This window comes from Rutidosis leptorrhynchoides, chromosome 7 (genome assembly GCF_046630445.1).
Source record: "Rutidosis leptorrhynchoides isolate AG116_Rl617_1_P2 chromosome 7, CSIRO_AGI_Rlap_v1, whole genome shotgun sequence".
In the NCBI taxonomy this organism is placed as follows: domain Eukaryota; kingdom Viridiplantae; phylum Streptophyta; class Magnoliopsida; order Asterales; family Asteraceae; genus Rutidosis; species Rutidosis leptorrhynchoides.
This window is the reverse complement of record NC_092339.1, coordinates 16,651,993-16,677,982: the sequence shown is the minus strand read 5'-3', so window position 1 is coordinate 16,677,982 and position 25,990 is coordinate 16,651,993.

The following is a 25,990-nucleotide window of genomic DNA, read 5'->3' as shown; positions in this document are numbered from 1 at the left end:
GTTGAAGGAACATCTCCTTCAATTGCGTTATCATGTCGTATGCACTATGATGCTCGAAATCCTTTTGGAGTTCGGGAATCATAGTCCCAAGCATTAGGCATGAGACTTGAAGGGAGTCGCGGCAATACTTATCGTAAAAGGCCATTGCCTCCTCGTCATCCTCATCCGGTTGATCGGGAATGGGGTCCTCAAGTACATACGCTTTATCCTCTTGTTTGAGGACAATCCGAAGATTGCGGAACCGATCCATAAAGTTGGTATGGTTGAGTTTGTCTTTCTCTAAGAGAGACCTTAATGATAGGTTGTTTAGGTTAAGTGGTGCGTTTGGTATGTTGTTGTTGTTATTGGCGGCCATCTACAAAATTTAACAAAGTTGTTTAAGTATCAATTTTAATTTAATAATCAATACCCTTTAAATCCAATTGATATTTATTAAATTTTAGAATCCAACGGTAAACCAAATTTCGGTTAGGTGACCTTTATCCTGTCATTTGGTTTAGCTAGGTAGTCATTATATGACAATTGCAATCCTTTTGCAACTTCTAAGTTATGGGATCATGCAATCCTTTTGCATGACATATTATCCCATCAACGCCTATTTGTTCATCATGCTTCGGTGACCCTAAGTTCATGATTTCCAAATCAAGTCGTCCTACTTGTGAAAACATGTAGACTTAACATACAAGTGGTTAGGTGAACTTTATCCCATATGTATGCGAAGTGTACCTTATTCATATTAGTTCATTCATGACGGTTAGGTGACCTTTATCCCATCAAGAGATTCCTAATATGTCTAAGTGTTTCCACAAAGGATGGCGTTTAACTTGTTTACCTTGTTTGTAAAAGGGATTTTAAGTTTTCATTAATTCTAGTTTGAGAAAACTTTTATGCCATACACCAACATGCATTTAGTGTATGGTACTTATGAAAAACCATTTTCATGTCTTGTAATTTGCCAATTACTTGATATAAACCATTTTATATATATGTGATCCTTTTCTTGTTCTTAATAACCATTTATTAACGTCTTTAGTTGCTTTTAATTTAACCAATTAAATTGTCGTTTTGCATGTCATTAATACATCTAATTTAACCATTTAAATTGTCATTTTGCTTGTTGTTATCTTGTGATTAATTGTATCAACCAAACATACAATACAATAAACAAACAAACAACCACACATGCAAAACAAGTATGTTCACAATCTAGCCATTTTGGTGGACATTTGTTTAGCCGAAAACAAATGTCACCGGGTTAAGGGGTAAAATTATAAAGTAGGAGATTTCAAATCTCCCACTTAACCTTGCATCCATATTCTCCTTGTGTTCTTCAAGTCTTCATCATCTTGTATCTTCATTTTTACAAAATATGTATCCTAATACATTTTTATCTAGAAAATGAAAATACAACCTATTCTATTTTACATATCAAATGTAAAACAAATTACATAGCCAAATGAATGAATTATTACATGCCATATGAATGAATAATATTACAAGCCAAATAACATTACAAATCAACCAAACATACATGCATGCAACATAAGGTCAAGGCTAAGATTGTGAACATTAACATGCAACCAAATATTAACCAAATGGAAGAGCCCAAACCCACTTTTGGACCCTTTTGAATTCGGCATTCATCATAAACCCACCCAAACCCATTTGTTTTTGCAATCTACATTCATGCATGTTCATAGATTGCAAATATAGTGGGTTTAAAACAACAATTCGAAGCATATTTCAACAACTTCGGCTCTAGATACCATTGTTGGGATTTAACAAGTTTGAAACTCTTAAAACCATTTAAGATTATAATCAAAACGGAAGCGTGTAATTACAAATTAAACTTGTTATCTTTAAACCAATTAAAGCCAAATCCCTTCTTGGATCAAGTTGTGAATATTATGCTTACTAATTAACAAGAAAAGATAGAATTTTATACCTCCTTAAACTAAGTTTAAGGGCTGAAAATTGCTTGAATGATGATGAGAAAAATGATGAAACAAAGTACCAACACACCCTTGTATTGGCTAGACTTTAAGCACCTTGAATCCTAGCTTCAAACCCTCTTTCTTCTCTTTGTAAAAACCGAACAGCAGCACCTCTGAAAAGTGCAGAAACTAATGAAGGAGATGATGAGAATGTAGCCTCTAACTTGAAGCCTCAAGTGTAGTATACCCCAAGCTTTGATCACCAACACACCCTTTGTATTTAGTTAGGATTTAGAACACTTGAATGTGATCAAAGAGCAAGCAAAGGAACCTCCTTTTTCCTCCAAAACAGTTCGGCAATGGGGGCTGCTGAACTAGAATTTTGAAGTCACTTTTATGTGTATTATGCTCTCCCTCTTGAGTCAAGGCCTTGGTTAATACATAAGCATGCACCTTGGCACTTGTGTGTTATTAAAAGTAAACATAAACAAGGCATGCTTGTGAGTCTTGGAGTCACAAATTCTGCACCATATATATATTATATAACAATGTATTTATACATATATATAAACTAGATATATATATATAAAACATGTATATATTTTTATGTTACTTTTATATTTTATAAACCCTTTTATAAAATATAACACAATATAATCATTTAAACTTATAAACAATTATATATAAATTATCCAAATAATTTATCTCAAGTGATAACATTTTGAAAAACTGATTTTCTAAAATCCAAGTGTCGCGTATTTATTTAATGATCCATTCATTAAGATTAAATACGATTAAGGTGTCGGCAAGCTTGTTATTGGGTATGACCCGACTTGGATCATAACATATTAGCCACATTAATTCAATATGTCTCTTGGGCATACGAAAAACCTTCAAAATCTGGGTTCGAAAGATAGTATAACAGCAAGATTATTTTACCTGATGGCGGTGTAATAGTGGTGATCAAAGTTTGACGAAGGTGTTCCGGTTTGTGGTGATTAATGAAAGTGGTTTGTTAAATGATAGTTTGGGCGTTCGATTGAAAAAGAAGACGGAAGACTAAACTGTAGCAGTAGCAGGTAATCTCTTGTGATTGTTTTCGATTATAAATATTACAGAGAGATAGAGATAGAGAGTGTAAGAAGGTTATGGTGGCGGTTTAGGGTTGTTGGTTGTGTTTCTGGTGTCGACAATCTAAACAGAAACAGTAGCTGGGTAATAGAGGGTTTCGTGATTAATCAAATAGAAATCAAAAGCATAATAGTATGTTGTGGCAGTAGTCTTTGGTGGGTGTTTGATCATTGTTAGTAAACAGATACATGGTAGTAACGACAGTAGAAGAGAAAGAGAACAGAAGGTGTTTGGTTATGGTGAATTTCGATTAAACAGATAGTCATAGAAACAGAAGAAAACAGTAGCAGCTCATTATTGGGTGGTTTTCGTTTGTTGATATCATAAAGGATATTATCATTCAAAAGTTAAGTGAAGGTCGAATTAGTTTAGAATGATTGTCTATGGTGGTGATGAAGGTGAGTTAGTTGTTTGGTGTCGATGAACAAACAGAAAACAGATGGAAAGAAAATAATGAAATAATGATGGTGGTAGTAGTTGTTCTTAAAGAAGAAAAAGAAAGAAGGTGATTAAAGATGGTGACGAATGGGATTAAGGTGGTGATCACGATGGAATTAGAGAGAGAGGAGAGAAATAGGGTGTTAATTGATATGTGATAATGATAATGAAAATACTGATTGACTTCTCTCCTATATTAAAAGTTAATTTGGTTGTTTCATGGAAAAAGAAAGTTGATCGAATAATTAAATCGTACATGCAAATAAATAAATAAAAAATGAAAAGTGATAACAATGGGTAACATCTTTTTTTTTGTATGTTATTGATTTAAAGTCAGTGATTTGTACTCGATCAAAAACAGGAATCAATTAGATATAGTATGATAGTTACACGTACAGATTCATACAAGTTTTTATAGATGTAATTGATTTTATATATAAAACTAAATAAAAAAAATTCTATTAACAATAAATAACAATACAGAATATTATTAATAATAATAACTTAATAATAATGCTATTAATAAAATTTAACTTAACATCAATTTTTAGAATAATAACACTAATAGTTATAACAAGTTTCTTAATGATTTTAAATATAATATTAATAATTCGTAATATTTGTATAATAGTAATAATAATAATAATAATAATAATAATAATAATAATAATAATAATAATAATAATAATAATAATAATAATAATAATAATAATAATAATAATAATAATAATATTGATACATAATAATATTATTAGTGATAATAATAAATAGTATTATTTTCTAACTATAATAATTTTAAAATAATAAACAATTTAACTATTCTAAATATTGTTTTACATATTTATTTATAACAATAAATTTCATACAAATGATTAATAACATTTATCATATATATATATATATATATATATATATATATATATATATATATATATATATATACATATCTGTTTACAAATAGTGGTTCGTGAATCGTCGGGCATGGTCAAAGGTTAAATGATTACATAAACACAGTTCAAAGTTTTTGAGACCTCCCATTCCAGACTTTGCTTATCGAGTCGAAAACATATCAAGATTAGGTTTAAATTTGATCGGAAATTTATGGGTCATCACAGTACCTACCCGTTAAAAGAAATTTCGTCCCGAAATTTTATAGAGGTCATCATGGCTAATAGTAAGAATGTTATTATGACGAATATAAGCTGATACATAGAGTTTTATCATGATTAAGAAATACTGATAAAATAATTCGATTTCTCGAAGCGTATGAGTGAAGCTATCGTAAAAGAGCGAAATGAGTAAATGTAGAATCATTTTAACTGATGACGTAGTTATGATTGATTTCCGGAATTCATGGGATTTAAAGAAAATCTTCGTAATAAGATTTGGTGTTTCGGCGCTTTAGGAAATCAGGATCTTCTTTGAATAAATGCAACAATCTGTTCTGATTTCTCTGACGTATATTTCACTATAAATCCATCCCTTCATTTCTTTATTTTTCACAACTCACACCTTTTATTCTTTCTTCTCAACTCATACTGTAAAACATTTGTCAATATGCTCCATCCGGTTCTAATTCTGAATATAATCCTGACCCTTGTATCTGTCATTCTCCTTTTTCATCTGTTACTAGAGGAATCTGTTTACTTCTTCGATTTCCTTGGGTTTATAGTGTTTTTCCATTCTCCCATGTCTTTATATTGCTATACGCATCGATATACACGGTTTGTAATTTATGTACTGTTGTCGAGCTTTGTATTTTCTTTTATATTCAAGAGTCTCATACTTTCGTCTCCTCTTCCTGACTTCAAGTCAAGCGAATAATGGTCCGGAATTCGTAGATATGGATTTTGAAATGAACATAGTTAATTTTCTAGAAGGGAATCGAAATGGCACGATCTTGGTTTGTCAAATTACCAGAATGTTCGGAAAAGATGGAACTATCAAGAAAATATTTTCTTGATATGTTTAGAGATTTAATAGAATGTAAGGGTTGTGTAAATGGCACATGATGATGGTACTGTGAATCATCACGTTCCATTAGAAACTCAGCATTACTTACTGTAATATAATCACGTTGATCAAGTGTCATTATATTATACTAACTCATGCATCAGTTCCCAACATTACTTCAATAACGTTCATATTTTAAGCTCGAAAGTTTACAGAATATAGAAACTAACAGTTTCTATATGATGTAACACTGATGGCACAATGAGTTTAATGATTTTAGATAAGAATAGTTATGAAATATCTTCAGAAATATGGAGGATATTTATAATGAAAGATACGATGATATCTTGGAATTTCTAATATCGAAGGATGGTGAAGAAAATTTGTCCGTAAGAGTTTGGAGTCAGAAGCAAGGTATTTGCTAAAAATTTTAGCAGGCATTGAATCATTTGGGTTCTTTGAAGTCAAACTTATTCTTTATGATTTGTCCACGGCTTCCTTCATAGTTTTGCATAATCCGCTTTTCGGTACTAAATTTTCTATTGAATGTTTCCAATATAATGATACACAGGAAGCACGAAGAGGTATATAATTTTCGGACGAGAATATTTATGAAAATATCCTCAGAAATATCGAAGATATTGATGATGATATTTTGGAATTTCTAAGTTCGATGGTTGATGGAGAAAGAATTTTTTTTTTCCCACAAGATTTTAACATGACTTCGGAGCAAGATATTTTTTGAAGGTTTCATCGGATCCAGAATTACCTGGATCCTTTGAATATATGTTATGGTCCTTGTATTTGTCCCTGGTCTCCTTCGTGGTTGGTTCAATCCGTTTTCCAGTTCCAACCTTTCTGAGCTTTTCCAACATACTATTCTTTATCATCAAACTTCCGATGATTAAGGTCGCTTACTGTTGTCTATGGTTTCTGCTACTTCATTCAGCTTTTTCAACATTCAGAATATTGATTTGCGGCTGAGTACTTTTTAGAATTTCAGAATGAGAGATCATAATTCTAAGAGATAAATATTATACATATAACTGTTGATGTAGATATGCTGTGAGTTTTCAAAGTACTGATTGCTGATTCCCGGTAATTGGTATGACAGTTCTAGTTACACGATGTGGATGAGTATATAATAGGGTTTCAATGAATAAATATAATGATTTGTCAGAGAGATTTAAGCCAAGAAGTAACGAGGTTGCTGGTATGTCTGCTGGTAATATGGTGGAATATAAAAGAATTCTCCGGTATCAAAAGGGTAATCGTATATATCAGGATTATAGTAAGGCTACTTCGAATGAAGAGTCGAAGTTGACTTGCTGGAGCTATGACAAAATTGACTAATTTGAAAAAGAATTGCAATGTTATTTTCGGTAATAACAATGCCAAAGGAGCTAGCACAGATACGTGTTAAATGTTTACTCAGTTTCTGAGTGTTTTCAGATGCATAACTATATGCACTAATCTTTTCTTCCGTAACTGAAGTGCGGTTGATTCATCCTCTCGATTGAGGTGTTTTCAAGAATCATGAAAGGTTTGAACGCAGAATGTAATCGTGAAGATACAAATGATGTTTAAGACGAAATCAAGTGGCAAACTTGAGGAAATATTAACTGTAGTAGATGTAATTTATTTACAATCTTTTTAAGTCGAAATATGTTGTATTTAATATTTCCTACACTTTTAATACTTTTTAATTGTCCATGCTAGTAGTCCAATAATCCAATAGTTCAATAGTTCCACCAAAACTAGTATATTTTAAGGAAATAGTCTTATAGGAACAGTTAGCTAGGAACAGTTAGCTAGGATTTGGTTAATATAGTTTTAAAGTTTTACGTAGTTAATTAATTGGTTACTAATCAATTTTATTTTGTTCATTATTTTCTTCATTATGCCACTTGTCAAATCTTGACTTGGATTCTGATCGGTCAAAATTCGAATATGAAATTGAACTTGGATGAAAATAGTTGTTCTTTGGTGAACGGATACGTATATGTGTGAATTTGAGCAGTGTTGGTAATGACTGCTAAATCTGACTTGAAGAATGTACAGCGTAACTTAATAACGTGAAATATAAATATTCCACGGGTATTACCTACCCGTTAAAATATTTTCACCATTAACAGTTTGTACGAAGGAATTTATAATTACAATCTTTATGAAAATATATATACATATATATTTTCTTCAGATGTAATTATGGATTTAATGAGTTAATATTATATTAAACTCATATGAATTTTGATTTGAGCTAGAATAAGTAATCTTTAAAACTATTAGGATCCACATATTCTTCGCAGAATATTAATGAAGTTGTGGTCCAATACTTCATCGTTCATTGCTATTGGTACTCCTTGGTGTCTATGGTGCGTATGATGTTGAGGTTCGTGGGACAGATTGTGAAATTGAGGCTTGGGATGTGGATGTTGTTGTTGTTGGTGGTACCGTTGGTGTTGGTGCTGTTGCTGAAGCTGGTAAGTTTTGCACCATATTCTCCAAAAATCATTACTCAGATGCGAAGCTCGTTGACTTCTTCGATTACTCCGGAATGATTGTCGATCGAAACGAGTGAGTGAGTAAGGTTTTGAATTTTGAGATAGTATATAATCATAGCGAGGTATTCGGGAAATGAGGGTGAAAATGGTGTTTCGAATTGGTTCGCCGGTAAGTGCTTCAGGTTCTTCGTCAAGAGGTGAATTCGGTTGACGGAAAAGATCGTCTTCTTCGCATCTCTATTGATTAAGTCGACTACGAACTCATCAGATGAATTGGGGATGGCTGATTGATTGATTCATTCTGGTGATGCTGCTTTCGGAGCTTAGTTGAAACTCCATATCGGAATAGCTGTCGGAATCCAAGGAATTCGAATTGGTTGAGGGATTCATCTCGTACGATCAGATGAAGGATTTTCGATAAGAAATAGATTATAGGATGTAGATTAGTACCCTACAATACATAATTTACATATGCATATATAATACTAAAATCCCATAAGTTACGAAGGAATCTACAGAAAATGTCAGGCAAAGTTTACAATAACAGATACGCTAAGATATGAATTAGCAGATATGTTAAGATATGAATTTTGTCTATACACTAATCATGCAATCATTGCAATAAGATGTGTCTAGACTAAGGATGATAAGCAAGTGATTCTCTAAGAATGATAAGCAGGTAATTTTTGACACGAAATGATAAGCAAAACTTTTGACATGCAGACACGGTCGAAGTCCAGACTCACTAATGCATCCTAACGACTATCAGTTAGACACACTAATGCAAGACCCGGTTCGCTAAGACCACTGCTCTGATACCAACTGAAAGGACCCGTCCTAATCCATCCGGACGAAGTCCATATCGATTATAAATGATTCACAACAGTTGATTACATCGCGAGGTACTTGACCTCTATATGATACATTTTACAAACATTGCATTCGTTTTTGAAAAGACAATCTTTCATTACATTGAAATTTGACGGCATGCATACCATTTCATAATATATCTAACTATAATTAACTTAATAATAATCTTGATGAACTCAACGACTCGAATGCAACGTCTTTTGAAATATGTCATGAATGACTCCAAGTAATATCCCTATTATGAGCTAATGCACAGCGGAAGATTTCTTGCATACCTGAGAATAAACATGCTTTCAAGTGTCAACCAAAAGGTTGGTGAGTTCATTAGTTTATCATAAATAATCATTTTCATCATTTTAATAGACCACAAGATTCTCATTTCTCATAAATATAGGTCCCATGCATAGAGACAAAAATATCATTCATATGAATTGAACACCTGGTAACCGACATTCACAATATGCATATAAGAATATCCCCATCATTCTGGGATCCTCCTTCGGACATGATATAAATTTCGAAGTACTAAAGCATCCGGTACTTTGGATGGGGCTTATGGGGCCTGATAGATCTATCTTTAGAGTTCGCGTCAATTAGGGTGTCTGTTCCCGAATTCTTAGATTACCAGACTAAAAAGGGGCATATTCAGTTTCGATCATTCAACCATAGAATGTAGTTTCGATTACTTGTGTCTATATCGTAAAACATTTATAAAAGCAGCGCATGTATTCTCAATCCCAAAAATATATATAAAAAGGGAGTAATGTAACTCACCTAATGTATTTTGTAGTAAAAATACATAGAACGACATTGAACAAGTATATGGTTGGCCTTGGATTCACGAACCTATATCATTTATATATATTAACATATATAGTTGTAATCGAACGGATTTATATATTATTATTAGTAATATAATTGTTATATTTAATAATTTATAGGTTTCATTAATGATTTAATTAAATATATCTATTTTTTATACATTAGATCAATAATTTGTAAAAATATTAATATGGTTATGTTACATGTATTAAACGTAGTTATTTATAGATAAAAATATTTGTTTGTTATAATAATAATAATGTAGTAATGATAGTAATAATAAGATTACTAATTTTATCTAATTTGTAACTTAATTGTTTCTATAATAATATTTGCATTTATAATCAAAACAATAATAAAAATGTTAATAACAATTTTACTAAAAGTAATAATTTTAACAAGCCTATTAATATTTATATTCCTAATTATGATGTTAATAATAATGATAATAATAGTAGAAAAACTACCTCAAAGAAATAAGTTCCATAAAAATAATGCCCTTGCTCAGGCTCGAACCCGCGACCTCTCGCTCACCCGTTAACGCACAAAACCATGGCTCTTCTGCTATTTTTCTGATATAACCTAACACTTAATTATATTTAACCCGTTTGGTTTTCCTATCTCCTTTATCTTGTTCTTCATCATCATCATAATTTTAATCATCAATATCATCATAATCATCTAACTTATATTATCATTACCTAAATCATTTTCACCAATTATCATCTAAATCTTTCGTTGTAACAATCATCGTCACGTTTTCTTCATTATTAACTGCAAATCATAACATCATCATCATCAATACATTATGATCACGATTATAATAATTTATCTTCTTCCAATCCATATCATCTTATATCGTTTTATCATTAACACTTCATTACACGCGTATCATCTTAATCATATCTATATCAACACCATTTAAGTGATCATCCTATCTCTTTATCGTCTTCATCATTCCAACTCGCCATCATCATCATTTTTCATTACGGGTCATTACCATCATCCTTTATCATCATAATACATCATCAAGTCATCATCATTTTTATATCTATCCTCACGTACATATCATCAAATTCTGCTGTAACGGTAAAGAGGAACGAGGAATAGCAGCAGCTCTTCAAACCGGAGAGAAAAAATGATAATAACAGTTGTAGCTGTTATTCTTGTTGAGCTAGAAAGAAATCATTGGGCCTAAAATAATCTAGGTTGGGCCTTAGTTAATTACTGGACCGAAATAATAATATACCGATGGATATTGCAGTAGGGCTGAGTTGGTTATGTTTGAAGTAAAACAGAAATATCGAATGGCAGAAGTTCTCACGTGATATTTGGAATCCAAGGCTGGTGACCCCATTCGTGTCCCTCTCTACTCCTCTTTTATCAACACACAACCTTACTTTATTAGGTATTATTCGCATTATCACTATCATTCATCTACCTTATCTCTTAATATTTAAAGGTTCACAACTTTGATTCGCTGTAAACACCCATTCTCTTCATTTGAACTGAAACAAAAGCCTAAGTAGCAGCAGTTAAATCGGGGTTCAAAAGATAGTATAACAGCAAGATTATTTTACCTGATGGCAGTGTAATAGTGGTGATCAAAGTTTGACGAAGGTGTTCCGGTTTGTGGTGATTAATGAAAGTGGTTTGTTAAATGATAGTTTGGGCGTTCGATTGAAAAAGAAGACGGAAGACCAAACTGTAGCAGTAGCAGGTAATCTCTTGTGATTGTTTTCAATTATAAATATTACAGAGAGATAGAGATAGAGAGTGTAAGAAAGTTATGGTAGCGGTTTAGGGTTGTTGGTTGTGTTTCTGGTGTTGACAATCTAAACAGAAACAGTAGCTGGGTAATAGAGGGTTTCTTGATTAATCAAATAGAAATCAAAAGCATAATAGTATGTTGTGGCAGTAGTCTTTGGTGGGTGTTTGATCATTGTTAGTAAACAGATACATGGTAGTAACGACAGTAGAAGAGAAAGAGAACAGAAGGTGTTTGGTTATGGTAAATTTCGATTAAACAGATAGTCATAGAAACAGAAGAAAACAGTAGCAGCTCATTATTGGGTGGTTTTTGTTTGTTGATAACATAAAGGATATTATCATTCAAAAGTTAAGTGAAGGTCGAATTAGTTTAGAATGATTGTCTATGGTGGTGATGAAGGTGAGTTGGTTGTTTGGTGTCGATGAACAAACAGAAAACAGATGGAAAGAAAATAATGAAATAATGATGGTGGTAGTAGTTGTTCTTAAAGAAGAAAAAGAAAGAAGGTGATTAAAGATGGTGACGAATGGGATTAAGGTGGTGATCACGATGGAATTAGAGAGAGAGGAGAGAAATAGGGTGTTAATTGATATGTGATAATGATAATGAAAATACTGATTGACTTCTCTCCTATATTAAAAGTTAATTTGGCTGTTTCATGGAAAAAGAAAGTTGATCGAATAATTAAATCGTACAGGAAAATAAATAAATAAAAAATGAAAAGTGATAACAATGGGTAACAACTTTTTTTTTGATGTTATTGATTTAAAGTCATTGATTTGTACTCGATCAAAAATAGGAATCAATTAGATATAGTATGATAGTTACACGTACAGATTCATACAAGTTTTTATAGATGTAATTGATTTTATATATAAAACTAAATAAAAAAAATTCTATTAACAATTAATAACAATACAGAATATTATTAATAATAATAACTTAATAATAATGCTATTAATAAAATTTAACTTAACATCAATTTTTAGAATAATAACACTAATAGTTATAACAAGTTTCTTAATGATTTTAAATATAATATTAATAATTCGTAATATTTGTATAATAGTAATAATAATAATAATAATAATAATAATAATAATAATAATAATAATAATAATAATAATATTGATACATAATAATATTATTAGTGATAATAATAAATAGTATTATTTTCTAACTATAATAATTTTAAAATAATAAACAATTTAACTATTCTAAATATTGTTTTACATATTTATTTATAACAATAAATTTCATACAAATGATTAATAACATTTATCATATAAATATATTATATATATATATATATATATATATATATATATATATATATATATATATATATATATATATATATATATATATATATATACATATCTATTTATAAATAGTGGTTCGTGAATCGTCGGACATTGTCAAAGGTTAAATGATTACATAAACACAGTTCAAAGTTTTTGAGACCTCCCATTCCAGACTTTGCTTATCGAGTCGAAAACATATCAAGATTAGGTTTAAATTTGATCGGAAATTTCCGGGTCATCACAATCCATTTGCCATATTTCATAATCATAATGAACAGCAATGGCAAATAATATCCTAATAGACTTTAGCATTGCCACAGGCGAAAAAGTTTCATCATAGTCAACCCCTTGAGTTTGAGTGAAACCTTTTGCTACAAGTCTAGCTTTATATGTATCCAAGTTTCCATGTATGTCGGTTTTCATTTTGAAAAGCCATTTACAATCAACTAGCCTAGAGCCAGCAGGTTGTGAAACAAGTTCCCAAACTTGGTTGTCATACATGGATTGAATCTCAGCGTTCATGGCTTCCTGCCATTTATCCTTATCAATCCTTGATAAAGCATCTTGGTAGTTTGCTGGCTCATCCAAATCAACCACATAGCAACCATCCATGAAAAACCCATATCTCTCAGGAGGATTACTGATTCTACCAGATCTACGAACGTCTTGTGTATTTTGATCATCCATTTGATCATTCTCAACATTTTCATGTTGAGTGCTAGTATCAACCAATTGTGTATCATCTACTTGATCTCAAACCTCCTCAAGATCTATCTTCCTTTCACTATCACCTTCCATCAGGAACTTAGTTTCAAGGAATTCAGTCTTCCGAGCAACAAATACATTCTGTTCGGAGGGATCATAGAAATAATATCCCATATTATCCTTGGGATATCCTATGAAGATACACTTTGTGGATCGAGTATTTAACTTATTAGGGATGTAACGCTTAGGGTAAGCTTCACATCCCCATACCTTTAAGTATGATAGAGATGGAGGTTTTCCAAACCACATCTCATGAGGTGTTCGTTCCACTTTCTTGGTTGGGGCCATATTTAAAATACGAGCCGCGGAGCATAGACAATAACCCCAAAATGATAGAGGTAACGAGCTTCTAGCCATCATAGATTGAACCATATCCATTAGGGTTCGGTTCCTCCTTTCGGAAACTCCATTCAGTTGGGGTGTTCTAGGAGGAGTGAATTGCGAGATAATCCCACAACTTCTAAGATGATCTTGGAAAGCATCGCTTAGGTACTCACCTCCTCTATCGGTACGAAGTACCTTGATTATCTTATTGAGTTGATTTTGTACTTCGTTTTGATACTCTTTGAATGCTTCAAAAGTTTCGTACTTATGTCTTAACAAGTAGACATATCCGAAACGACTGAAGTCATCAATGAAAGTAACGAAGTATCTTTCACCATTCCTAGTTGTGGGCTTAAAGGGTCTACATACATCCGAATGTATTAATCCCAATAAGTCCTTAGCCCTTTCGTAGGTCCCTCTGAAAGGTGCTTTAGTCATTTTGCCTTGTAAACAAGATTCACATACATCAAAGGAGTCAAGTTCATTTGATTTCAAAAGGCCATTCTTTTGAAGTGTATGCATTCGATTCTTGTTTATGTGACCAAGGCGACAATGCCATAAGTAGGAATCACTCAAATCCCTTTTGAGTTTCTTGGTGCTAGTATGGTTTATTGAGCTACTAGATGATGTGTCATCATGAACCAATTCATAAATTCCATTTGAAGGCGAAGCCTTAAAATAGAATACATTATCTAAATAAACGTGGATATCATCATTAACAAAATTATGATAAAAATAACATTGTTTTAAATGGGAAACTGAAATAATGTTTCGACATAAATTCGGTGCATACAAAACATTTTTCAAAATAAGTTCCAAACCACTTGGAAGCTTTAATACAAAGTCTCCTTGAGCCTTCACTTGCACTTTGGCTCCATTACCCATAAAGAGACTTGATGTTCCCGTTTGCTTGCTACTTCTTTTGAACCCCTGCAAAGAATTGCAAATGTGAGTTCCACATCCAGTGTCTAATACCCATGTATTCGAAGAAGTAATACTAAGCTCTATATATACCATATATATATTACCTGAGGTTTGCCCCGCATCCCTCTTTTCCTTCAACTCCTTAAGGTAAACCGGGCAGTTGCGTTTCCAGTGACCCATTTCACCGCAACTGAAGCACGGGTCTTCCTTGGGGTTTGCTTATCCGGCAACCTTTTGCTTCTTGTTCTTGTTTTTGGTTAGGGTAACCATCCTCCCCTTTCCCTTGCCTTGATGGGCGGGTCCTTTCCTCTTAGCCACCTTTGGCTTAGAGGTGTTATTACCTTTGGACCCACCATCATTGATCATTAGCACGGGTGAAGCCCTCTTACCCATGCTAGTTTCTGCCGTCCTAAGCATGCCATGAAGTTCGCCAATGGTCTTATCCATCCCATTCATATTGTAATTAATTACAAATTGGTCAAACCTCTTTGACAAGGAGTTTAGGATAAGATCCGTGGCTAGCTCATTAGATATGTTGAGATTATGATGGTTTGCACGATCAATGAGGCTTTTCATCTTAAGGACATAAGATGAAACGGATTGGGAGTCGTCCATACGACATGCATGAAGCGCTCGAACGGTCTCGAAGCGCTCGACACGTGCTTGTTGAAGGAACATCTCCTTCAATTGCGTGATCATGTCGTATGCAGTATGATGCTCGAAATCCTTTTGGAGTTCGGGTATCATAGTCCCAAGCATTAGGCAAGCGACTTGCACCAAATCGGCGCAATACTTATCCCAATAAGCCATGCCTTCCGTATCATCCTCGTCGGGTTGATCGGGAATGGGGTCTTCCAACACATACGCCTTATCCTCAAGTTTGAGGACAATCCTAAGATTGCGGAACCAATCCATAAAGTTCGTATGGTTGAGTTTGTCTTTCTCGAGGAGAGACCTTAACGATAGGTTGTTCAAGTTAATAGGTGCATTTTGCATGTTGTTGTTATTGGCGGCCATCTACAAAATTTAACAAAGTTCATTTAAGTATCGATTTTAAATTTAATAAACAATACCCTTTTAAATTTTAATTGACTTATTAAATATTAGAATCCAACGGTAAATCAAATTTCGGTTAGGTGACCTTTATCCCGTTATTTGATTTAGCTAGGTAGTCATTTATATGACAATTGCAATCCTTTTGCAACTTCTAAATTATGGGATCATGCAATCCTTTTGCATGGCATATTCATCCCATCAACGCCTATTTATTCCTCATGCTTCGGTGACCCTAAGTTCATGATTCCCAAATCAAGTCGTCCTACTTGTGTAAACGTGTAAATTTAACATCCAAGTGGTTAGGTGACCTTTATCCCACAAGTGTGCGAAATTTACCTCAATCATATTAGCTTCCTCACAACGGTTAGGTGACCTTTATCCCATTATGAGTTCCCTAATATTTTCAAGTGTCACACAAAAGGATGGCGTTTAACTTGTTTCCCTTGTCGATTAAGGGATTTTAAGTTTTCGTTAATTCTAGTTTAAGAAAACATTTATGCCATACACCAACATGCATTTAGTGTACGGTTCATTTGAAATCCAGTTTCAAGTCTTGTAATTTTAGCCAATTACTTGATATAAACCATTTTATATATATGATCCTTATCATGTTCTTAATAACCGTTTATTAATGTCCTTTTAGCCGTTTTTAATTTAGCCATTTAAATTGACGTTTTGCATGTCGTTAATAATTTAACCAATTAAATTGTAGTTATGATTGTTGTTAACTTGAGTGATAACTTGTTGTAGTAACATACACAATCCACAATCATACAAGAAATATAACAACCACGCATGCAAACAAATGTGTTCACAATCAAGCCAATTTGGTAGACATTTGTTTAGCCGAAAACAAATGTCACCGGTTAAGGGTTATAACACTAAGTAGGATATTTCAAAATCTCCCACTTAATCTTACATCCAAATGCATCTTCCAAGTCTTCATCTTGTATCTTCATTTTTACAAAAAACATATCCTAATACATTTTTCTAGAAAATGAAAATACAACCTAATCTATTTTACATACCAAATATAAAATAAATTATATCATCAAAATAATACTATTACAAACCAAATGAATGAATTAATATTACATACCAAATGAATTATTAATAATCATTCAAACACACATGCATACAACCACAAGGTCAAGGCTTGATTGTGAACAACAACATACAACAAATATGACTAATTTGCAAGTTCCAAACCCACTTTTGGAACCCTTAAAATTCGGTCAAAATCATGAACCCACCCAAACCCAAATATTTTTACATTCTACTTTCATGCATGTACATAGAATGCAAAGTTGGTGGGTTTTAAAGACCATATATAAGAAGCATATTTCATAGACTTTGGCTCTAGATACCATTGATGGAATTCAATATAACAACATGTTCTTAATGTTAACATAATCACAAAACCAATTTTATGAAAGTTAAAGTAAGCGGAAGCATGATGATTAAGAAAACAAGTTTATATCTTAAACCATTTTTAAGTGAATTCCATGTATGTATCAAGTCATGAAAATAAGCTTACATATAATTAACAAGGAAGTAAGATTCAATACCTCCTCAAGCTAGTTGAGGGTTGTTTGATACAAGAAGATGATGAACAAGTGTGTTAAAACTCCAAGCTTTTGATGCACCAACACCACCCTTGAACTTAGTTATGTTTTAGACACTTAATCACCTTTAAACCAAGCTTGTAACCCACTTCCTTTGAACCCAAAATTCTGGACAGCAGCTTGTCAAAAGATGATGGTGAATGGAGTCTCAAAACTATGAAACCTCAAGAGATAATACCCCAAACTTTGCACCAACACCCTAGCTTTTAGTTAGGATTTATTTACACTTGAAATTAGCTTGCAAAAATCAAATTATGAAGCCTTCTTTGCACCAAAAAGGCCACGGCAGTAGCAGCAAATAATCAGCTAAAAATGCAGTTTTTTTGATGTTTTATGCATGTATCACTTGAGAGAATTGAGTCAAACCTTGGTGGAAGTGTTAGACATATTTATGACGAGTTGTGTAGTATTAAAAGTAACAAAAAACAAGCAAGTGTGGTCTTTCTTAGAGACTAAAATTCTGCCACACTTCATGTTAAATAATAATACTTGTAAGTTTATAAAAGCTTATAAACTTGTTATAAACTTATGTATTATTTTGTTACTTATATATTTTATAAAACCTTTTATAAAATATAACACAATATAATCATTTAAACCTATAAACAATTATATATATAAATTATCCAAATAATTTATCTCAAGTGATAATATTTTAGAAACCCGATTTTCTAAAATCCAAGTGTCGCGTATTTGTTTAATGATCCAATCGTTAAGATCAAATACGTATAAGGTGTCGGCAAGCTTGTTATTGGGTATGACCCAACTTGGATCAAAACATATTAGCCACATTAATTAAATATGTCTCTCGGGCATACGAAATACCTTCACAGAGAACCCATTCGAGTAAAATCTATGAATATAATGATTCAGAATAACCTTACTACTCAAATAAAGGAGGCGCAACAAGGAGTTTTAAAAGAGGGAAATTTAAAGGATGAAATACCCAAAGGATCGGAGAAGCATCTTAATATTCGGGAAGACGGAACCCGGTATAGGGCTGAAAGGATTTGGGTACCAAAATTTGGAGATATGAGAGAAATGGTACTTAGAGAAGCTCATAAAACCAGATACTCAATACATCCTGGAACGGGGAAGATGTACAAGGATCTCAAGAAACATTTTTGGTGGCCGGGTATGAAAGCCGATGTTGCTAAATACGTAGGAGAATGTTTGACGTGTTCTAAGGTCAAAGCTGAGCATCAGAAACCATCAAGGTCTACTTCAACAACCCGAAATCCTGGAATGGAAATGGGAAAACATTACCATGGATTTCATCACTAAATTGCCAAGGACTGCAAGTGGTTTTGATACTTTTTGGGTAATAGTTGATCGTCTCACCAAATCAGCACACTTCTTGCCAATAAGAGAAGATGACAAAGTGGAGAAGTTAGCACGACTGTATTTGAAGGAAGTCGTCTCCAGACATGGAATACCAATCTCTATTATCTCTGATAGGGATGGAAGATTTATTTCACGATTATGGCAGACATTACAGCAAGCATTAGGAATTTGTCTAGACATGAGTACTGCCTATCATCTACAAACTGATGGGCAAAGCGAAAGGACGATACAAACACTTGAAGATATGCTACGAGCATGTGTTATTGATTTCGGAAACAGTTGGGATCGACAACTTCCGTTAGCAGAATTTTCCTACAACAACAGCTACCATTCAAGCATTGAGATGGCGCCGTTTGAAGCACTTTATGGTAGAAAGTGCAGGTCTCCGATTTGTTGGAATGAAGTGGGGGATAGACGGATTACGGGTCCGGAGATAATACTAGAAACTACCGAGAAGATCATCCAAATTCAATAACGGTTGAAAACCGCCCAAAGTCGACAAAAGAGCTAAACTGACATTAAAAGAAAAGATATAGAATTTGAAATTGGAGAGATGGTCATGCTTAAAGTTTTGGAAAGGCGTTGTTCGATTTGGTAAACGAGAGAAATTAAATCCAAGGTATATTGGACCATTCAAGATTATTGATCGTGTCGGACCAGTAGCTTACCGACTTGAGTTACCTCAACAACTCGCGGCTGTACATAACACTTTCCACGTCTCGAATTTGAAGAAATGTTTTGCTAAAGAAGATCTCACTATTCCGTTAGATGAAATCCAAATCAACGAAAAACTTCAATTTATCGAAGAACCCGTCAAAATAATGGATCGTGAGGTTAAAAGACTTAAGCAAAACAAGATACCAATTGTTAAGGTTCGATGGAATGCTCGTAGAGGACCTGAGTTCACCTGGGAACGAGAAGATCAGATGAAGAAGAAATACCCACATTTATTTCCAGAAGATACGTCAACACCTCCAACTGCTTAAAATTTCGGGGCGAAATTTATTTAACGGGTAGGTACTGTAGTGACCCGAACTTTTCAATGTTTATATATATATATATATTAAATGAAATTGTTATTTACATGATTAAGTGTTTCCAACATGTTAAACAATCAAACTTGTTAAGACTTGATTAATTGAAATAGGTTTCATATAGACAATTGACCACCCAAGTTGACCGGTGATTCACGAACGTTAAAACTTGTAAAAACTATATGATGACATATATATGGATATATATATATAGTTAACATGATATTATGATAAGTAAACATATCATTAAGTATATTAACAATGAACTACATATGTAAAAGCAAGACTACTAACTTAATGATTTTGAAACGAGACATATATGTAACGATTATCGTTGTAACGACATTTAATGTATATATATCATATTAAGAGATATTCATACATCATATTATAATGATAATATAATAATTTAAAATCTCATTTGATATTATAAACATTGGGTTAACAACATTTAACAAGATCGTTAACCTAAAGGTTTCAAAACAACACTTACATGTAACGACTAACGATGACTTAACGACTCAGTTAAAATGTATATACATGTAGTGTTTTACTATGTATTCATACACTTTTGAAAGACTTCAAGACACTTATAAAAATACTTCTACTTAACAAAAATGCTTACAATTACATCCTCGTTCAGTTTCATCAACAAATCTACTCGTATGCACCCGTATTCATACTCGTACAATACACAGCTTTTAGATGTATGTACTATTGGTATATACACTCTAATTATCACCTCTTAGCAGCCCATGTGAGTCACTTAACACATGTAGGAACCATCATTTGGCAACTAGCATGAAATATCTCATAAAATTACAAAAATATGAGTAATCATTCATGACTTATTTACATGAAAACAAAATTACATATCCTTTATATCTAATCCATACACCAACGATTAAAAAAACCTACAAACACTTTCATTCTTCAATTTTCTTCATATAATTGATCTCTCTCAAGTTCTATCTTCAAGTTCTAAGTGTTCTTCATAAATTCTACAAGTTCTAGTTTCATAAAATCAAGAATACTTCCAAGTTTGCTAGCTTACTTCCAATCTTGTAGAGTGATCATCCAACCTCAAGAAATCTTTCTTATTTACAGTAAGATATCTTTCTAATATAAGGTAATACTCATATTCAAACTTTGATTCAATTTCTATAACTATAACAATCTTATTTCGAGTGGAAATCTTACTTGAACTTGTTTTCGTGTCATGATTCTACTTCAAGAACTTTCAAGCCATCCAAGATCCTTTGAAGCTAGATCCATTTGTCCCTTTTCTAGTAGGTTTATCCACAAAACTTGAGGTAGTAATGATGTTCATAACATCATTCGAATCATACATATAAAGCTATCTTATTCGAAGGTTTAAACTTGAAATCACTAGAACATAGTTTAATTAATTCTAAACTTGTTCGCAAACAAAAGTTAATCCTTCTAACTTGACTTTTAAAATCAACTAAACACATGTTCTATATCTATATGATATTCTAACTTAATAATTTAAAACCTGGAAACACGAAAAACACCGTAAAACTGGACATACGCCGTCGTAGTAACACCGCGGGCTGTTTTGGGTTTGATAATTAAAAACTATGATAAACTTTGATTTAAAAGTTGTTCTTCTGGGAAAATGATTTTTCTTTTGAACATGAAACTATATCTAAAAATCATGGTTAAACTCAAAGGGGAAGTATGTTTTTCAAAATGGTCATCAAGACGTCGTTCTTTCGACTGAAATGACTACCTCTTACAAAAATGACTTGTAACTTATATTTCCGACTATAAACCTATACTTTTTCTGTTTAGATTCATAAAATAGAGTTCAATATGAAACCATAGCAATTTGATTCACTCAAAACGGATTTAAAATGAAGAAGTTATGGGTAAAACAAGATTGGATATTTTTTTATTTTTGTAGCTACGGGAAATATTAACAATTCTATACAAATCATATCCTAGCTAACTTATATTGTATTATACATGTATTCTAATATATTATGTAATCTTGGGATACCATAGACACGTATGCAAATGTTTTGACATATCATATCGACCCATGTGTATATATTATTTGGAACAACCATAGACACTCTATATGCAGTAATGTGGGAGTTAGCTATACAGGGTTGAGGTTGATTCCAAAAATATATATACTTTGAGTTGTGATCTAGCCTGAGACGTGTATACACTGGGTCGTGGATTGATTCAAGATAATATATATCGATTTATTTCTGTACATCTAACTGTGGACAACTAGTTGTAGGTTACTAACGAGGACAGCTGACTTAATAAACTTAAAACATCAAAATGTATTAAAAGTGTTGTAAATATATTTTGAACATACTTTGATATATATATGTACATATTTGTTATAGGTTCGTGAATCGACCAGTGGCCAAGTCTTACTTTCTGACGAAGTAAAAATCTGTGAAAGTGAGTTATAGTCCCACTTTTAAAATCTAATATTTTTGGGATGAGAATACATGCAGGTTTTATAAATGATTTACAAAATAGACACAAGTACGTGAAACTACATTCTATGGTTGAATTATCGAAATCGAATATGCCCCTTTTTTTTATTAAGTCTGGTAATCTAAGAATTAGGGAACAGACACCCTAATTGACGCGAATCCTAAAGATATATCTATTGGGCCTAACAACCCCCATCCAAAGTACCGGATGCTTTAGTACTTCGAAATTTATATCATATCTGAAGGGTGTCCCGGAATGATGGGGATATTCTTATATATGCATCTTGTTAATGTCTGTTACCAGGTGTTCACCATATGAATGATTTTTATCTCTATGTATGGGATGTGTATTGAAATATGAAATCTTGTGGTCTATTGTTACAATTTGATATATATATAGGCTAAACCTATAACTCAACAACATTTTTGTTGACGTTTAAAGCATGTTTATTCTCAGGTGAATACTAAGAGCTTCCGCTGTTGCATACTAAAATAAGGACAAGATTTGGAGTCCATGCTTGTATGATATTATATAAAAACTGCATTTAAGAAACGTATTTCGATATAACATATTTGTATTGTAAACCATTATGTAAGGGTCGTGTGTAAACAGGATATTTTAGATTATCATTATTTGATAATCTACGTAAAGCTTTTTAAACCTTTATTGACGAAATAAAGGTTATGGTTTGTTTTAAAAATGAATGAAGTCTTTGGAAAAATGTCTCATATAGAGGTCAAAACCTCGCAACGAAATCAATTAATATGGAACGTTTTTAATCAATAAGAACGGGACATTTCATCCTAGAGACGTACCTACCTTTATAGTCGCACCTACATCTTTGAATGATAATCTAGCATTGATTTTCATAGGTGTGTCTAATGACTTAGTACTTATCTAAAAGGTTAGTGAAACTTTTCATTTTGTTTATTCTAGGTGTTCGTTTGACGCAAATCTAATCCTAGTTTAGATATTAAGGGAATTAATTATTCTTAAAGTTTTCTAACCTCAAAGATTAACAATCATCCGTCCTAATATGTCTAAGTGTGTTTTAGACATATTAACAACTCAACAAACGCTTATGCATTTATCTAACAATTTTTATTGATGACTACTACTCTAGCAATTTAGAAAAGAATAATATTATTTTCTTTTTGCAATTTAGGTATGAGCCTAGAATAAGTTCTATCATCACAAATGTATCTCATTAAGCATAGATGATAGAAATCATATACAACCCATTTAGTAAGACTACAAAGTTGAACTTTGGAAATCTATACTATACCTAGAAAACGGAGAACTTATACTACACACTTAAGATCTAATTTGTCTCCTATTGATGTCTCCTAAGATTTGTCATTTATCCTTTCTTAGTTATCATCGTTTCTCAAATATTTACTTTGTTAAGGATGATCTTTTTAACACGTTAGCTCACTTAGTGATCATCATATATTACTTTTAGGTAGATCTCTAATGATTAGTTTCAAGGTCGTGTAATCTAATCTTTTATGCCATCAAATAAAAAAAACATATGTTGACATATTTTTATCTTTTCACCAATTTCATTTGTAAGCATATAAGACGTTCTACCTAATTGTAACATGTTTTCTTAAATGAAATATGACTTTAACTAGCATGTTAATATGTTTGCATATTAAACACTTATAGAGATCAAGTAGCACACTTTTAAGACCATTTCATTTGTGAGTAAAGTTACCTCCATCGATAATTATTCCTCAAATATGTCCATCCAATATTACGTCACCATCGTCATGTTCTTTGTGCTTGTTGTGACATATTTATCATAGACATGTGTTTTGAGTACTTGTGATTGCATCATCTTCCACCACACTTGTTAACAAACCTACAACTTGTTAGAGACACAAAACATGGTGCCCAATGTTTGTTGGGTCCGAGATTGTTAGCATCAAATATTCTCACGATAACTCATCTTTGTACCTTTCTCAAAGAGTAGACTATTGTTCTTTTAGACATGTTTAAATTTTAAATTTCGACAAATATAATTACATGTCTTGATTGAAAATAATTGATCTTGTACGTTTATAGTTGTTTGAAAGTCACTAACACTTACGGGTTGAAAACTTGACCTTTTAAATGAGTGTCGTTTAATGACGATAATTAGCTTCACATTAGCAAATATTTAATTCTTACCAATAAACAATGTAAAACTAATATTGTAATCATTTTAAAATGATTCAAAAAGTGTCAAACCATGGCCGATCTTAAAATTGCGAAAGCACATTTTGATCAGAGCCTATGCGGTCGATCCATGGTCGACCGTAGGTTCGACCGCCTATATGTCTCGCACTATGTTGAGTTTTATAAAGTGTGTTTTCGAAAAGCATGTGATAGTTTTACTCAAGGTGTCTTTTATAGCCAAGTATTGGTTTATCATTTGAAATCTTTGACTTTAAAAATCACTTTACTATATCACCACTTTTTATCATTTTCGAAGAAAGGTAATTTTTTTTAAATAGTCACAAGCTAGTGATTTTTGGTTTCAAGTTATAATTACCCCTAAGTAACTTTTTGTTCGAGAACACTTATTTAGATACTTGGAGTCTAATCTTAGATATTATATCTATCACTTAAGGCTCTAAGATGTGTGACAATCTATATATTCTATCATGTAAGATCAATTTATCAAGCACACATTAAGCAATAACTCATGTCATTTTTCATGCAAGGATTCTAGGCACAAGAAATTTCAATTATCACATACATTGCATAGACCTAACTTTCATGGCAAGTTTCAAGGTACTTCTATTGTGTACACTATAGTTGTGATTTTAACCCAACCCCACATTTTTCTTTACATACTTTAATTTTCAAAAATTAACTTTGTTTATTAGAAAAATGTTTCTTAGTTCAAGCTTTTCTTTTTCAATCATAGTTTTGTTAATTATCACAACATTTAGAGTACACAAATATTAAAAAGACTAAAAACAAGTAAACTTACCTCACCATGTGAATGGTGGTATTTTTTCCAAAGTAATGGATGTAAGTTTGATCATTCGGGTTCGATCCTTGATTTCACATCACACGAGTGTCTTGAAGTTGCTTCTCGTATGAAAATTTTCATCACGATTCAAGACTAACTCATCCAAAATCTCTTTTGCATTCTCCAAACAAGTAGAGCTTGGTTCCAAGATCTTTGACTCGGGTTTTTGCACAAAATAGTTTTTCGACATGACAAAAACGTTTTTGAGCAAAGATAAGAGCAACCGCTCTGATACCAATTGTAAGTAACTAGTGGGGGTGAATAGTTACTTAATGGTTTCTTAAAAGTTTTTCGAAATCTTTAGTTATTAAAAGATAAGTTATAAGTTTGAAACTGTTCGGGTTTGTTAATGCAAGTATGTAAAGAATGTAAGTGCACAAACACAAGGATTTATAGTGGTTTGGGAGGATGTTAACTAATCCTCCTTAATCCACTCCCCAATTCTACGAATTGAGACTTTTCTTCACTATGATACCCCAAACCCGGTGGAGTGTCCGAATACAACACTAGCTCCTCGATAAGCAGCTACTTATGAACCCTTACGTCCCTTTGAAGAATTCACAAACACCAAATGCTCTTACCACAAAATCCTAATGCTCTAGCCTTGTGAAATCACAACCACCCTCTAGATCCCTTTAAGAATATAGCTTACAAGTAAACTTATAGCTAAGCTTACAATCACTCATAG